Source organism: Bubalus bubalis, chromosome 1 (genome assembly GCF_019923935.1).
Source record: "Bubalus bubalis isolate 160015118507 breed Murrah chromosome 1, NDDB_SH_1, whole genome shotgun sequence".
NCBI classification, from domain to species: Eukaryota; Metazoa; Chordata; class Mammalia; order Artiodactyla; family Bovidae; genus Bubalus; species Bubalus bubalis.
Window position 1 is genome coordinate 30,746,084 of NC_059157.1, and position 16,766 is coordinate 30,762,849.

Genomic DNA, 16,766 nt, shown 5'->3' on the forward strand with positions numbered 1-16,766 from the left:
TGAAGACTTTTTGGAGGATGGGTGAGATTCTAGAAAACATCTGCCCATTGTGCGGCATCCAGAAAGCAATATGCCTTGTCCTGCAAGCCTGGTGGGCATTAGAAATGTGATGATAGTGGCAACATCCCCAGAGCCCTTAGCTGCCTCCTTCATTCATTCATCAAACAGTGCTCCCATTGTGTGCTTAGCACAGTTCTTGGTACTGTGGGCACAACAGCTCTATGATGACAAGATACAGAGTAAGTATCAATTTAACTTGAATGGTATGCTAACAGTTTTGTAACTATTCACCAAATGTTGTGCTCAGTCGCTAAGTTGTGTCTGACTCTTTCTGAGACCCCCATTTCCTCCTCCAGGGAATCTTCAAGACCCAGGGATAGAACCCACGTCTCCTGCTTTGGCAGGCAAATTCTTTGCTGCTGAACTACCTGGGAAGCCCCACTAAATGTTACCCTGTTTTAATTATAAGATGAAGGATAAGATGCCTGATCTATCTTCTTAAAACATCTATATACCAGGTAAGGCTGAGTTAAGAAAGATATTGCCTTTAATTTCCATTTCTCTATCGGTTAGGGGTTTCAGTTGTGTCTTGTTATTTATTCCATTTGGGTCAGTTCTGTGCCTAACTGAATGCAATGGGATCCACATATTAATATCCTGTCCTTCTTTTGGAACCTCAGCTCCACTTACAGAAGAGTCAGGGAACTGTAGCTCTTTAGAGATGCCCTGGCTATTTCATCTAAGTAGTTCTGCCTGCTAATCTCTAAACCATCGCCCTATTCATTTTCTTCATAGCAATTATGTAAAACAAATCATATAGAGTACCTTCGCTCCCTGTCAAAATTTTCACTCACCTTTCCCAATTTTTGTAGACATTCAGGATTTAGGTAGAATTGACTAGTAATATACATTTTGCATTGTGTAACTTTTCTTTCAAATGTAATCGAGCATTTCACTTCCCCCCTTATTGCTTCATCCTTAATGAAGTGACATCTATATAGAACTAGTATTTGTAAAGAGATAGTGTCAGCTGATTGCCCGTGGTCATACCCACTTGTGTGGAATCGCATTCTCAGACCAATAGCCAGAGGATAGGTGGACAATACGAGTTCCTGTTTTCAATTTCTGGCAGAATTTCACTCACAGAAGCTCTGTTTTACCAGACTGCCAACTTCTCCTACCTTAACTAATTGGTTCTCTGACGCAGTATTCTGTGTCCAAGAAATGGATGGAAAACTCAGGTTTCTGATGTATTGTTAAACAGTGTATTTCCTACTCTTCTGTTACTTGGAGCACTTTACTTGTGGGGACTGTTCTTCCTGAAATGTGATGAGCGACTTCCAGTCCCTTCTAGTTTCTGCACAGGATTTTTTAAATTAATTTTTATTGGAGTATAGTTGCTTTACAATGTTGTGTTAGCTTCTGCTGTAGAGCCAAGTGAATCATACATCCCCTCTTTTTTGGATTTCCTCCCTATTTAGGTCACCACAGAGTATTGAGTAGAGTTCCCTGTGCTATGCAGTAGGTTCCTGTATCTATTTTATACATAGGAGTGTATATATGTCAATCCCAACCTCCCGATTCACCCCTCTTTCCCCCTTGGTCTCCATGCATCTATTCTCCGTGTCTGTGTCTCTGTTTCTGCTTTGCAAATAACATCATCTATACCATTTATCAAGATTCCACATATATGCATTAATATATGATATTTTATTTTCTCTGACAAGCTTTTTGGTTTTTAAAGTTCTTCCTATCTCTGAATGAATATAGATTAAAAGGGGACGGGGATGGGAGTGGAGTCACAAAGAAGAACTCCTGTGAGATTCTCTGGTTGTTGCAGGGTTCAAATCCTGGGTCCCAGAAGGAGAGAGCAGACTGCAGGGATGTATTAATACAATATATCTTCCAACGTCTTTCATGTGCTTTCAGTTTCCTGAACTGAAACCTGGACGTGCTTGAGGTGAAGACTGTTGTAGGTAGGTTCCCTCCACCCAGTTCTGCCTGCCGTGGCATTCACAGAGTTTGTCTACATTTTCCATTAGATGATCTGTCCATCCTAGTTTTGGTGGTGGTAGAAGTTTTTGTTTTTCCCTGGGCAATTGAGAAAAGCTACATTTAAGGGTTGCCAAGCAGATCTCATTTAAAAGCAATAATATATTAATATTATAATATTATTTTATGTGAGACACTGACATGATTTTCCTCAAAGCAGCATAAATAATTATTAAATATATACTTTTTCTCAATCAGCTATATGTTAGGAACCGGCACTAGAGGGAATTAGAAGAACTATATGCGTATATTCATATTTTTTTGAGACAATTTAAAGCCTCTCTTCTCATAGCTGCAGCAGACTCTCTTATTTTCCTCTGTGCTCTCTGTCCTGATTAAGGGAGAACCAACAGCAAATGCCTATTTCTCTTTAAATGAATCTCTACCCTTTTCTTTTCTATTTTCAACTATTTCTGAACAAATAAGGGCTAGAGAAACATAGATTTTAAAAATCTTGAACGAGTTAATGAAAAGGCTACTCTGCTTTCCCAGGGGTTTTGGTGATTATTATGGAGAAAAGAGAACCACAGGAGTTAGAAAACCTGTATTTATCACTGAGCCATAGAGAACTTTAAATATACATTTGAAAATATTTTATTATATAAAATACATGTTTAACATATTACATATAATATAGAATACATTTAACAGGTGTTTATATATGATTGGAGTTACAAACTATGTATTTATCACTCAAAAGCAGAAAAGAGACTTTAATATAGACAATGTATGGGCTTCCCAGGTGGCTCAGTGGTAAAGAATCTGCCTGCCAATGCAGGAGATGAGGGTTAGGTCCCTGTTTCGGGAAGATCCTCTGGAGTAGGAAATGGCAACCCACTCCAGTATTCTTGCCTGGAGAATCCCATGGACAGAGGAGCCTGGCAGGCTACAGTCCATGGGGTCTCAAAAGAGACACGACTTAGGGAGTAAACTGTGATTATATATAAAACACAATAAGTAAATATACATTATACACAAAATAAATATATGTGCATTTTACACTATACTTACATAATACATATAAAATATATATTTTGTTAGAATATATTTTAAATATATGTTTTAAACTATCTTTGTTGAGATAAACACATGTTTTGTAACTCCCTTCTTTCTTTTAAATGTATATGTGCATCTCCACCGCATTTACTTTTAAGACAATAATCTAGGGACCAAAATGGAAAAAGTTCAGCTAGTGGTTGCCTTACAGACTGTACACTGGTACAAAATCTGGATGGGATCCAATGGGCTTGTTGAGCAAATCCTTGTAATAAGCCATTGACATTGTCCCGCTAAGGCCGTTTGAATGGAAAGCCAGCTTGGAGCCAAGGGCTTAAGGCTTTATTTTGAAAGTAGAGCTCCACCTAGTGGCCATTCGAAGGCTGACCGCTAGGGTCCTAAGAACCCGCCCGTTCAGGAAGCGTCTCTGAATTTGTTTTCTTTCTGCTGTTATGTTCTACTCCTGTACTTGCGCTAGATTTTAGTTTCCCCTCGCCCTCTGGTGGGGAACCCTTCCGTGTTGTCCTTACGCTGTAGGACGAAGACAGACCCTTCCCAGAATGTCAGCAGATAGAAGGACAGTTGGAGGCTGGTGGTGGGAAGAATACAGGGCAAAGACCCCCAGGTCTCTTCCTGGCTGTTTATTGACTGTATACTTGTTTTCCCCACCAGGGCTCAAAGCCCTTATCTATGTAACCAGAGGCCTGAAGGCCGAGTCTCCCAAGGGGAACGTGTGCTTCTGAGATTCTGTGGGTCTAGAGGGGGGTTGGAAAGAAAGAAGGACTTCAGACCTTGGCATCTGCTGTTTCCCAGGGGGAGAAGCCTTCGTCCACAAACTGGACTCACTCTGAGGTGGAGTCATGGGCCTGGCCTGGGACCATGAGAAAATGTCCAAGCACAAGCCTTCTTGGACAGTTCTGGTCACTCTAGGGAGGGCCGCCCATGTCCTCTTCACAGGGACCATGGGCAGCAGATTTTGCTGATGGACGACTTCTTGGAAGACGTATCCAAGGGGGAAGAAACCCGGGATTTTAAATGGGCAAATATTTAAAATCTGTCAAATTAACTATCTTTTAAAAAAAAAAAAATTATGCTCAGCTAAGGGTGTGGCAGGATGGGCAGATGGATGGGAATATAAACAGGTTGACCTTATGGGGGGAACTTAGTAACATCAAGAGCTCTGAAAATGATCATTACTCTTTTCTTGGAAATTTCAACTATGGAGGCAGAAATATAGGCAAAGATTACAATACAAAGCTGTTCACGTAACCTTCCATCACATTAGAGAAAACGACGCAATCTAAACATTTAGGTTCGGGGAAGAGGCTTAATATGGAGGTGTTCAAATGTTATATCTGTTATTTTCCATGGAGCCTTTCTTCAAGGGGAGTGTATAGTCTAAGGTACAAACGGATTGATCCAAGTGGGGAAGGGGGTTCTGTTTTGGCGCCCCACTGGACTGAGGACCTGGTTGGCCCCCACTCTCCACTGTGATACTTCCTGAGGCATTTGCAGGTGCACACAGGACTCCAGGGCACAGCTCGGTCAAGCTCAGGATGCTGATGGTGGCCCTTCCTTCTGACGGGTGGAATTCTCCCTGATTCTTTCCTTGATACTTTTACATTTCTGTACTTGCCAAATACCTCATCATGACTATTTTCCTTTTTTTTTTTTTTAACTGCCACTGAATATTTATCTTAAGAAATTAAAGTAATGGTAGTTTATTATTTTAGAATTGGATGTATAATGTCACACATATCTACATCCAACTTGTGTCAGCCTGGCCAGCATATTCCTTTCTTTTTGGCAGAACTTCAGGCTTATATGAGAAACCTGAATCCACAAAAAAGCACTATTCAGAAAATAAAAACCACTCACAGTCCCACCACCTAGAGAAAACTATTTTTTTTCATTTTAGTGTATTTTTCTTTACAGCTTTTTTTCTATGTATGTATGCATAATGTAGGCCATAATGTAGGGCTTCCCAGGAGACTCAGTGATAAAGAATCTGCCTGCTAATGCAGGAGATGTGGGTTTGATCCCTGGGTCAGGAAGATCCTCTGGAGAAGGAAATGGCAATGTACTCCAGTATTCTTGCCTGGGAAATCCCACGGACAGAGGAGCCTGGTGGGCTACAGCCCATAGGTCTCTAAAGAGTCAGACACAACTTAGCGACTAAACAACAACAATAAAACATAATATATGTATTATTAAATATGGTATATAAAATAAACTTCTGTATCTTACACATAACATTGTATTTATTATAAAGTTTTACTTTCTATTCATTTATATAAACATTATATTGTATATTCCCAAAACATTAAGTTTTGAAAAATAATGGTTAATGGTTTCTCAGTATTCAATTCTCTTGATAAAATGTAATTTTATAAGCAATATTTTTGCTGTAATAGACCATACTAATGTGAACATATCTAAACACAAAATCTTTTCTGCTTCTAATTACTTCCTGAGATTGAATTCCTAGAGAGAAGACGGTTGGGCCAAAGATTATGAATGTTTTTCAGGTAAAAGAGTGCTATGGTTAAAAGTCCCTCCCATCAGTGATCATAATACAACACTTAAAAAAAGTCCTCCCAAGAGTAATGACCTTTACTTTGGTATTCATTGATTCGGTATTAGAAATATATGTAAAATGTGGCCTCTTCATTAGGAAATGTCTGTTTATTTAGACAATAATTATAAACCTACTAAATGAATTTAATGCTTTTTTATTTGTTTCAAATGGAGCTATAATCTGTCAAATGTTAAGGAGTCTTTGCTTTTATCCTTGTCTAGTCCTTTAGAACGCTATGGACTGGGGCCCACCAGGCTCCTCTGTCCACAGAATTCTTCAGGCAAGAATACTGGAGCAGGTTGCCATTCCATTCTTCAGAGTCCATTAATGAATATTGAATAGTTAGTTAAAGAAAGTAACCGGTTTTCTGTTACTAGCTGCAGTCAAGCGAAGACTGACAGCATTCAATTTGGGGCAGAGAATTAAGGTGAAAGTGAGCATACAGCCAACCCCACCAAACTTACTGAGTGCAAGCAAGGAGGCAGTCTTGCTCATGGGGAGTTACAGGCTCAGGCGCTGAGGGAGCCAGTGGGAGAGTCTGGAAACAACGACGGGGTGATGAGACTCTCCGAGAGAGGGTGGGAGAGGCCTGCTTGGATGGCTGTCCCTGGACCCGGTTGCATCCTGCCCCTCCCGGGGTGTACTGAGGTCTTCACTGCCACACACCCCCACCCCTCCACCCCCTCCCAAGGATAGTCCGGGGCTTCGCCTAAGCCGGCTCAGGCCAGCTTTCCTCCTGGAAAACCAACAACGACAACCTCCTTGATTAACAGTCCTGGAGTCTCCAGTTCCTGGAAGGGCAAATCAGATATTCCCTGCCCCTGCTCTATGCAGGATAGGGCCAATGCTTAACATTTATATCAAAGTGCTTGACCCAGATGAAAGGAACGGGGTATTCGTGCCCCAACCCCAAGGAACCGGACTCTAGAAGGCTGTGCTCTGGGTGGATAAGTGACTCCGGCAACCTTCTTGCTTGACCCCTGAACCTCTGGATCTGAGCTTCTAGAGGCCCAGGTGACTGGCAGCCTGAATATGCTGCTTTGCTCTGAAGTATCATGGCATCTGGTCCCACCACTTCATGGGAAATAGATGGGAAAACAGTGGAAACAGTGTCAGACTTTATTTTTTGGGGCTCCAAATTCACTGCAGATGGTGACTGCAGCCATGAAATTAAAAGACGCTTGCTCCTTGGAAGGAAAGTTATGACCAACCTAGATAGCATATTCAAAAGCAGAGACATTACTTTGCCAACAAAGGTCCCTCTAGTCAAGGGTATGGTTTTTCCTGTGGTTATGTACGGATGTGAGACTTGGACTGTGAAGAAAGCTGAGCGCCAAAGAATTGATGCTTTTGAACTGTGGTGTTGGAGAAGACTCTTGAGAGTCCCTTGGACTGCAAGGAGATCCAACCAGTCCACCCTGAAGGAGATTAGCCCTGGGATTTCTTTGGAAGGAATGATGCTAAAGCTGAAACTCCAGTACTTTGGCCACCTCATGTGAAGAGTTGACTCATTGGAAAAGACTCTGATGCTGGGAGGGATTGGGGGCAGGACGAGAAGGGGACGACAGAGGATGGGATGGCTGGATGGCATCACCGACTCGATGGACATGAGTCTGAGTGAACTCCAGGAGTTGGTGATGGACGGGGAGGCCTGGCGTGCTGCGTGCGATTCATGGGTCGCAAAGCGTCAGACACGACTGAGCGACTGAACTGAACTGAGACGGTGTTTGATTCAGGAGAAGCATGAGCCCCCATGGCCGCCCCCATGCCTGTGGCAGACATTACCAATCAATCCCGGCACGCTGCAGTCAACCAGCCATCTCATTCACAGCGGTGCACCGTCTTCTCGGAGAATCCGCCATGCTTGTCTTCATGATTAAGCGGGCCTTGGTGTCTGAAGACCGCGCAGTGTAAAATGGTTCCTTTGGACCCTGCTTTCTCTGAGTTCTCTGGGCGTGGATCATATGCATTCCACAGAGCTACTTCAGCTTCTGAAAGTCAAAGGTTAATACACGGGGAAGGTGAAAATCAACTTTAAAATCGTTGGTGAAACCCGGGGCTGGGCAATAGGAAGTTAGAATTGGGCTTCTGGAGCAGCCTGGGTTTCCATAGAAACAAGATACTGCCGAATCAAACTCGGGAAGAAAATTACCCACACTAGTTTTTAAGCCTGGAATGAAGCCCGAAAAGAGTATTTACTGATGGTGCAGGCAGAGTGAGAATTTTGACGGTAAAGCCCTCCACAAAAGACCCAGCCAAAGTGAACGGGAGCTGCTGCTGCTAAGTTGCTTCAGTCGTGTCCGACTCTGTGCAACCCCATAGAGGGCAGCCCACCAGGCTCCCCCGTCCCTGGGATTCTCCAGGCAAGAATACTGGAGTGGGTTGCCCTTTCCTTCTCCAATGCGTGAAAGTGAAAAGTCAAAGGAAGTCGTTCAGTTGTGTCCGACGCTCAGCGACCCCATGGACTGCAGCCTTCCAGGCTCCTCCATCCATGGGATTTTCCAGGCAAGAGTACTGGAGTGGGGTGCCATTGCTTTCTCCAGTGAATGGCAGCGGCTCCCCATAAAAATCATGAGGGAGACCCCACAACAGCCTCATGTGCGCTAGGGGCGGGGCCAGGTACAGGAGGTTGTCCAGCTCTGAGAATGAAAGGTGGTGTAACTCACTAAGGAAACCTATCCCTCTTAAGATGGGCTTCACTGATGCCTCAGGCGGTAAAGAATCCGCTTGGAATTCGGGAGACCTGGGTTCCATCCCTGGGTTGGGAAGATCCCCTGGAGGAGGCCATGGCAACCCACTCCATTATTCTTGCCTGGAGAATCCCATCGACAGAGGACCCTGGCGGACTACAGTCCATAGGGTCGAAAAAGAGTCGGACATGACTGAGCAACCAAGCACAGAACAGCATCACCCCTAAGAACCCATTAGTCAGCACAGGCCAGTGATTTGGGGGGGAAGTCCTTGGGGTTTCATGTAAATCAGTATCACACTTTGCAGGCCCAGGGCCCCCAGATGATTGCTGCTGCTGCTGCTAAGTCGCTTCAGTCGTGTCCGACTCTGTGCTACCCCATAGACAGCAGCTCACCAGGCTCTCCCGTCCCTGGGATTCTCCAGGCAAGAACACTAGAGTGGGTTGCCATTTCCTTCTCCAATGCATAAAAGTGAAAAGTGAAAGTGAAGTCGCTTAGTCACGTCCGACTCTTAAGGACCCCATGGACTGCAGCCTACCAGGATTTTCCAGGCAAGAGTACTGGAGTGGGGTGCCATTGCCTTCTCCCAGATTATTGCTGACAGAGCTAAGAAAGTGGAAGAGGTGATGTGGCTTTGCGGCGGCACCGCCTGGCGCCCCCTGTGAGCCATAACCATGGCACAGCAGCCTTGGCAGCTGGAGCCTGGTCTCCCAAAGCCTGGCAGTGGCGGGGGCACGTGTGCTCACACCTTCCCTCCGGGAGCACGTGTGAACCTGTGGGCCTGTGGTGGCTGCCGTCCAGCTGGAGCAGCAGAAGCTGAAAGGAAGTGCAGCCTTGAACCGGGTGGGAGTTGTCTGGAACACCCACTGTTTGCTCCCCCTTTTCTCCCGGGCAGGAAGGACTGGGCTCCTGGCTGCGTGCTTGAGTGCTAAGTCGCTTCAGTCGTGTCCGACTCTTGCAACCCCATGGACTGTGGCCCACCAGGCTCCTCTGTCCATGTGATTTCCCAGGCAAAAATACTGGAGTGTATTGCCATTTCCTCCTCCAGGGGATCTTCCCAACCCAGGGATCAAACCCCAGTATCCTGCATCTTCTGTGTCGGCAGGCAGATTCTTTACCACTAGCGCTACCTGTTCTGCCTATGACAGAGTATCCCCACTTGTCAGGAGCAGTCCCCACAGCTGACATTGACGTTCATAGTCTTGCCTCATCATTTGAAGGTTCTTGGTTTCAACTATTTGGAAGTGATCACGAGGGTTCTTATCATGTGACATTTGCTCTTGGACGTCTGTGCTCCTGAACTTGAGCCAAAGCCAGTGCCTGGCCAGTGAGAGCACCTCATCAGCCTCCAGTTGCCAAACCAAAGCAGGGCTCCTTTGTTGATCTCATTTGATGATCCTCAGATATTTCGACAGAGGGCAACATGCTTGGATGGCATCACGGACTCAATGGATATGAGTTTAAGCAGACTCCAGGACATGGTGAAGGACAGGGAAACATGGCCTGCTGCAGTCCATGGGGTCGCAAAGAGTCGGACACAACTGAGCTGCTGAACAGCAACAAAATATTTCCTCACAATAACCCTTTGAAATTGGCATTATTATTCCAGGGTTTATAGTGAGAGAACTTATTATATACCATAGTGATGTTTCCAAATTCAAGGATTATTTACATACACCCCATAAAAAAATGTAGGTGTTTTATATTCTTAGCAGATGCAGGCTCCTTTGGAAGCTTGAGGCTTTAAAAAAAACACTTTGGCCACTAGAGGGAGATAGCTCTTTGAAAAACTGAGGCCATTTCTCCAGTTTGTGGGGATAAACAGATGAAATCCTGTTTGTGTTTGAAAATGGTATCCAGGGCAGACCTCACAGGTGGACAAAGAAGCGGGCAAGTCCAGCGCTCAACCTCAGTGCAGACCTCACCGAACAGGCCTCCCCATCACTCATGGCTCCCTCTTCCATAGTCATCACTGCCCCTCAAAGCAAAGGTCCTTTTTACTTAGTCCTTGGCAGCTTATCATTAGACAAACAAACAAGCAAAACTTCTCTGTCTTTCTGCCTTAGGGTAAACTTTGTGGAGAAAAAGCTCGATAAGTTGTTAGAACTGATTCGGTGTAAAAACATAGAATCCCAAAGATTTCAAGTGCGGTCACAGAGAGCCTAAAACAGGCCACTGCTCACTCAGACTGTGTTCAACAATATTATTCTGAAATGGGAACCCAGGCATGTTTTCTCTCTTAGAGAGTCCTGGGTTTCCTGACATAAGAGTTGCTCCTGACATCTCCTAGTTTAAAAAGTGCAACTTCTGTAGTAAAGAGGTTGCTCTCAATGAGGTTAAATGTCTAGTATGGAGATCATGCTAGGCCAGATCTGCAGGCAGGGCCCAGGAAGAAAGAAGCCCAGTGACTTGAGCCCAACGCCGTGTGTGGTGAATCTCAGAGATGTGAAGGTTTATTGGATAACAACTCGTGCCCGCCTCACCTCCTCTTATGCAGAGATTTTGACTCAAACCTGGAAGAACTGGCCCCAAAACCACAGTTACTAATAGGGATTTGTCATATTGCTTATGTGTTTTGTGGGCTTCCCTTGTGGCTCAGCGGGAGACCTGGGTTCCATCCCTGGGTTGGGAAGATCCCCTGGAGAAGGGAACAGCTACCCAGTCCAGCATTTTGGCCTGGAGAATTCCATGGACTGTATAGTCCATGGGGTTGCAAAGAGTTGGACACGACAGAGCGACTTTCACTTTATGTGTCTTGAAGAGGTGAAAGGGTCTCCACTATGAAATCACTTGGCATGTTAGTTGTTTTCACCAGGCAGATCAGTCTTGATTCGTCATCTTCCTAGAAATGACATCCCTATCAGGCTCTTTAAAGGTTTTGTTGACTGTACTTCTTCCTTCTTTTAAGTAAAATACATTTACTTTATTGGTAAATGGTATGTTCTTGATCAAGAGGCTACTTCAACAAACTGATAAGGTTGAGTGAACTCTGTAGATTGTGTCGGCTATACTTCTATAACCAGATTTAAAATTAAACTTCAGTTACAGGCTGCAAACTTTGACTTGAAATATACATTCTCTGTGATATGTACATTTAGTTCTTTTATAGCAGGAGGTCAGAGTGCTACACATATTTTGCATAATAACAGCATTTGGTGTTCAAAATTAGTCACTGTTTTCAAGAAGATAAACTGTCTCTGTAATGAATTCTTATTTGCAGATTGCTTCAACCCTTGGATCTCTTCATTGAACAGACTCCCAATAACTGGACATTTGAGGTCAGCCTCTTGCAGTCAGGGAAGAGCTTGGGTCAAACCAAGGCCAAACTTCTCTGCCTGGATAAACATAGGTCTAGTAAATATCTTCCTTGGTGAGCTGGGCCACTTCTGGTTCCACCTGACCCAATTAAGGCAGATGCATCATTAACATTAGTTAAAATTTCTCCGGGATGGAGACTGGAGACTTCTTTCTGGAACCCAGTAGCAAGGCCCTGGTTTGAAAACAGATACTGGGATTTCCCTGGTGGTCTAGGGGTTAAGACTGTGCCTTCCAATGCAGGGGGTGCAGGTTCGATCCTGGGAAGCTAGGATCCTACCTGCCTTGTGGCTGGAAAAACCCAAAACATAAAAAACAGAAATTATTGTATCAATAAAAGACTTTAAAAATGCTCCACATTAAAAAAAAGTCTTAAAAAAGAAAGAGGTACTTTTTGTGACTTGGCAACTAGTAGTCTTACTGGTGGCTGTTGGTGCAAAGATCTGTCTCACTCACACCCCCTTATGAAGCTGGGGGTTCATTGAAAGGATTCTGTGGACTAGAAATGGAGCTGGCAAGGACCCAAGGCCGAAGTGAGACTGGGTCCACCCTTTTCATTCTGTCTTTCTAACAATACTCCACATAGATGCGGCCACACCATGCCCTGTAGACTAAGGGCAAAGTATATATCTTCACCTGATACATTTAGAGTTTTCTCCCAAAACGTATGTCATTATCCACTTCTGGAATTCAAAAAGCTCTGAAAGCGTGAAGATTTTGATAACTTGAGGAAAATCCTGATCTTATCTGAACTCGCTGGATGGCATACACTCACCTTGATCTAATGGGAGGTTATTTGTGGTCTTTTCTTTAATCCCACTTAGTGTGAACGCACATTCATTTTTCTGTAGAAATATTGACAGATTTGATAATTGGGTGATGCCTCGGATGCTGCTGGAGTTTATATGATATATTTATTCTACATGTACCATGTTACCTTTTCAAATCAGAAAAACGCTCAACTCCCTAACGTACCTGGCCCCAAGGTTTCAAAGCGCCTGTGGACCATTACGAGCAGGAAAGAAATATATTACAGGCAAATAAACAATGAAAGGGGGTAGGGTGGGAAGAGAGGTGGAATAAATGAAGCTGAAATTTTAAAAAGCATTATTATGGGAGATGATACCTACTCTGGACTCATTATTTTATTTACCTTTGTGATCTTTCATTCCTTTCCGTATTTGACATGCAACCTTCTCTTCTCCAAAATGAACAGATTACCACTAGATGATGTCTGCAGTCTCTTTCATATTCACAACTCGATAAGTCTGTGATTGTAGTTGCTTTTTTCAAAGCAGTTCTTCCCATCCGGCAGCAAACAAGAAGAGACAATTCTCTCTCTCTCTCTCTTTTTTTTTTTTGTAGCAATTCCTTATCAAGGTTTACATGCTACTGCATTGTCCCTTCATATTTCACGTATTTAATGTAAACTCCTGCGACTAACCATTTTTTCAGTTTTCTTGAAAAACATTGAGGAGTTTCTATTGGTTTAACGTGAGTTTTACATTCAGCTTTTATGTAATTATTAAATAATCCATTTTACTTTCCTCAGCCTACACGATGATTTCTGTTTATCCAGCAAAGACATAAAGAGAGAACCTTAGGTCATTTGTACAAGAGTGTTTGGGCCAGAGCTCAGAATTGCGTACTCTTGACAGCCATGCTGAGATCACTTCCCTAGTTCTATTCTGAAGATAAAGTTCCTTTGTTACCTTGGATCGTGGTTTGAATTAGGTTAACTTCCCTCTTTTTTTTCTGATTTATATGATGAGGTGATTGCTTAAAGATGGCAATTCTCCTACGGTACTGATCTTGACAAATGGTGCTACTCCGTCATCGGAGGCAGAACCTTGGGAACTATCCAAGACCCCTTTCTCTTACCACCCACATGTTCAATTCATCACCAGGGCTGCTGATGATTTTTAAGTTATAATATGTTTCTGGCCTGCACAAAATCCAAGGGCATAATATAAATAGCACCCTTGTCCCAACACTCATGGTTGTGAAATTGTAGCATTTTGTCCTACATGGACCCTTGGTGTTTTTATTTTGTTTCTTAAATGAATAGAACACTGCAAAGTTGAAACCCTCAATGCAATTCTCTCTGGTCTCATTCTCTTCTGTCCTTTCCAGAGGAAACCTCAGCCCTGATTTTGATGTTTATCGTTTCCATGGTGTTGGTACTATTATACAGAATATTCTGCTGGATGTTTTTATGTTAATATTGTAAACGGTGTGTATTCATCTCCAACTGATTTTTCTCACTCATTGTTATTCTTGAGATCTTCAAGAACTAGACATCTACTTCTCATTCTACATCTATATCTTTTGGGGCTTCTGTGGTCGCTCAGACAGTAAAGAATCTGCCTGGCAAAGCAAGAGACCTGGGTTCGATCACTGGGACAGGAAGATCCCCTAGAGAAGGGCATGGCAACCCACTCCAGTATTGTTGCCTGGAAGTTCCATGGACAGAGGAGCCTGGTGGGCTACAGTCCATGAGGTCGCAAAGAGTGGGACATGACTGAGCAGCTAACACTTTCAGTTCTTTTGGATAGCTATATAGTGTTCTGTTCTTCGAATACTGATATCACTTATTCATACTCTTATTAATGGATTTTTAGATTATTTCTACTTTTTTGCCATTACAGACACTGTAACAATAAATACCCATGTATCTATCTCCTTGTACAAGCTAACCCATGACAGCTTCTCTGGTGCACAGTGGAGTTAGCTTAGCTTTTGTGATTTCCTTTGACAAACTTTTTTTTAATGGTCACAGTGTTATAAGCTTTCTGTCATCACTGGAACCACTAAAACATATTTTGATACACAAAAAAATCTTCTGCCTATTTCAGTAAGAAGATTTAGAAATTCTACCATGAGAAGATGCAGAATAGCTCTAGATGGCCCATCATCAGGGTCAAAGTAGGTACAGTCCTCCCGTGGTGTCTGCCGCGGGTTGTTTCCAGGACTCTCCTGCATCCCCAGGCCAAAATCCATGGATGCTCAAGTCCTTTATACAAAATGCATAGTGCGTGTATGCTCTCGCTTCAGCTGGGTCCAACTCTCTGTGACCCCATGGACTGTAGCCCAGCAGGCTCCCCAGTCCTTTGGGTTCTACAGGCAAGAATCCTGGAATGGGTTGTTATGCCCTCCTCCAGTGGATCTTCCCAACCCAGGAATCGAACCTGTGTCTCTCTTGTGTCTTCTGCCTTGGGCCCCATCCTTTTGTTTTATGAACACTTTCTCTCACTTTCTGGTTCTACTAATTTTCGCATCCGTCAATGGACAGTGCGTGCGACAGTTACTTCTGCAGTGTCCTAACAGCGATTTCCCCCTCTCAGTTTAATCAAGACAAGCTGAAGATATTTAGGGTTTATTATTATTTTTTTCTTTCACACAGACTTTGATTTTTCTTCCTAATTTCACAAAGTGAATGTGTTCTCCTAAAATACAAAGTTATAAAAGAGATCTGGGCTGGAATTGCAGTTCTGACTCTTTGGGTTATTTGACCTTAGGCGTCTCTGAACCTCGATTTCCTTTGCATTGTAGGGATATAAATACCTGCCTTACAAATGATCAGAAGATCTAAGTGAATTAGTGCATGTAAAGTTTTTTTTTTTTTGGGCTGCACTGAGTCTTCGTTGCAGGGGGTGGGCTTTCTCTAGTTGAGGCGCTTGGGGGCTTCTCTTGTCGCAGTTCTCAGGCTTCTCTTGTAAAGCACGGGTTTGCCCCGAGGCATGTGGGATTTTAGCTCCCCAACCAGGGGTTGAACCCATGTCCCCTGCATTGGCATATTGGCATGTGGATTCTCAATTCCTGGACCACCAGGGAAGTCCCGCATGTAAAGTCCTTAATATCAAGAAAGGTGGATGTTATTATTCTTGCCTCCATCAGCACCCATGTCGCCTCCTCATGGCTTCTGGATCCTGCTTTCTAACATGCAGATCTGAAGATGACATGACCTTGTTCAGGCCTGTCTGTTGCTGCCTGTCATTGTCAGCAGGGGTTCCCAAGCCTGGCTTTGGATCAAAATGGTATGAGGGGCCACTCCTTCGAGGTCAGCCCACCCTCGTGTTTCAAGGGTGTACTATCTGCTGCCTGTTTAATAAAGTTCTGCTTGCTTGAGCTGTAACTGAAAAAAAAAAATAGGAGGCATCTTTAAAGTTCTATAATAACCCAGTCTTACCGACTAGAATTGTGGTGGGATGGGTTCAGTCCTCGTTTGCAATCTGGAGCAGTGAGGCCAGGGTCCACCACAGGAGACAGGATTCTGCAGCCCCCACTGAGGCTGATCGTATCAAGAGAGAGCCCCTGATCCCCACCATGAAAGGCCCAAGCATGAGATTAGGACTTAGGCTTGCAGCTCTTGGCCATTCCACTTAGTGTCTGGGTGATCATGCTCACTTAGCTACCTTGTATATACAGGGTGTGTTCTTGTGCACCTGAGTGCTCATTCAGTTGTGTCCAACTCTGCTCCTCTGTCCATGGGATTCTCCCTGCAAGAATCCTGGAGTGCATTCCTCCTCCAGGTGATCTTCCTAACACAGGGGATCTTCCCGAATGCAGGCATCTCCTGCTTGGGCAGGCGGACTCTTAACCACTGAGCCACCTGGGAAGCCCGAGTACATTCTTGAAGACCATTTAACTTAAAGCTTGCACAGATAAAACTGCTTTCCTAGTAGGAAGGCACAGAATGATTGTTGTATGCATTTTCTTTAATGCTGCTTTTTACTCTTTTTAAAAACATGTTTAATTCTGATACATTGCAGAGTGTTTTTCCTTTTGTTTTGATTCGGTACAGACATATATTGTGAAAAGATGATCACAATAAGATTAGTTGACACCTCTATTGCATCATAGGCAGAGAATAGAGGTTGAGTGACAGCCATTCTAGAATTGATTAAGGTCAGACTACTTCCAGTTCCTAGGAAGCTTTGACCAGAACCTTGCAAGCTTCACCAGGATCCAAGCAATGTTATAATGGTAATAATAGCATTCATCAAGTGCTTGCTATGGGCCACGCACATTTTATAAGCCTTTATATTGAATTTTCTGCCAAATGAAAGACCCACAGATGCCTGGTATCTGGACTTAGTGCTTTGTCTCCTGACCCACCTGTGCTTGCTGCCCTG

At 43.7% G+C, this 16,766-nt stretch overlaps 1 protein-coding gene across 1 annotated transcript in view; it reads left to right on the plus strand.

Moving 5' to 3' along the window:
• The first annotated feature begins 404 nt into the window (after window positions 1–404).
• The window catches only part of ENPP6 (ectonucleotide pyrophosphatase/phosphodiesterase 6), a 99,706-nt gene continuing 83,344 nt past the window's right edge, over window positions 405–16,766 (plus strand). The window contains exon 1 of the mRNA XM_044938437.2: window positions 405–518. The gene's annotated coding sequence lies outside the window, so the exon portion shown is untranslated. The remainder of the gene's footprint in view (window positions 519–16,766) is intronic.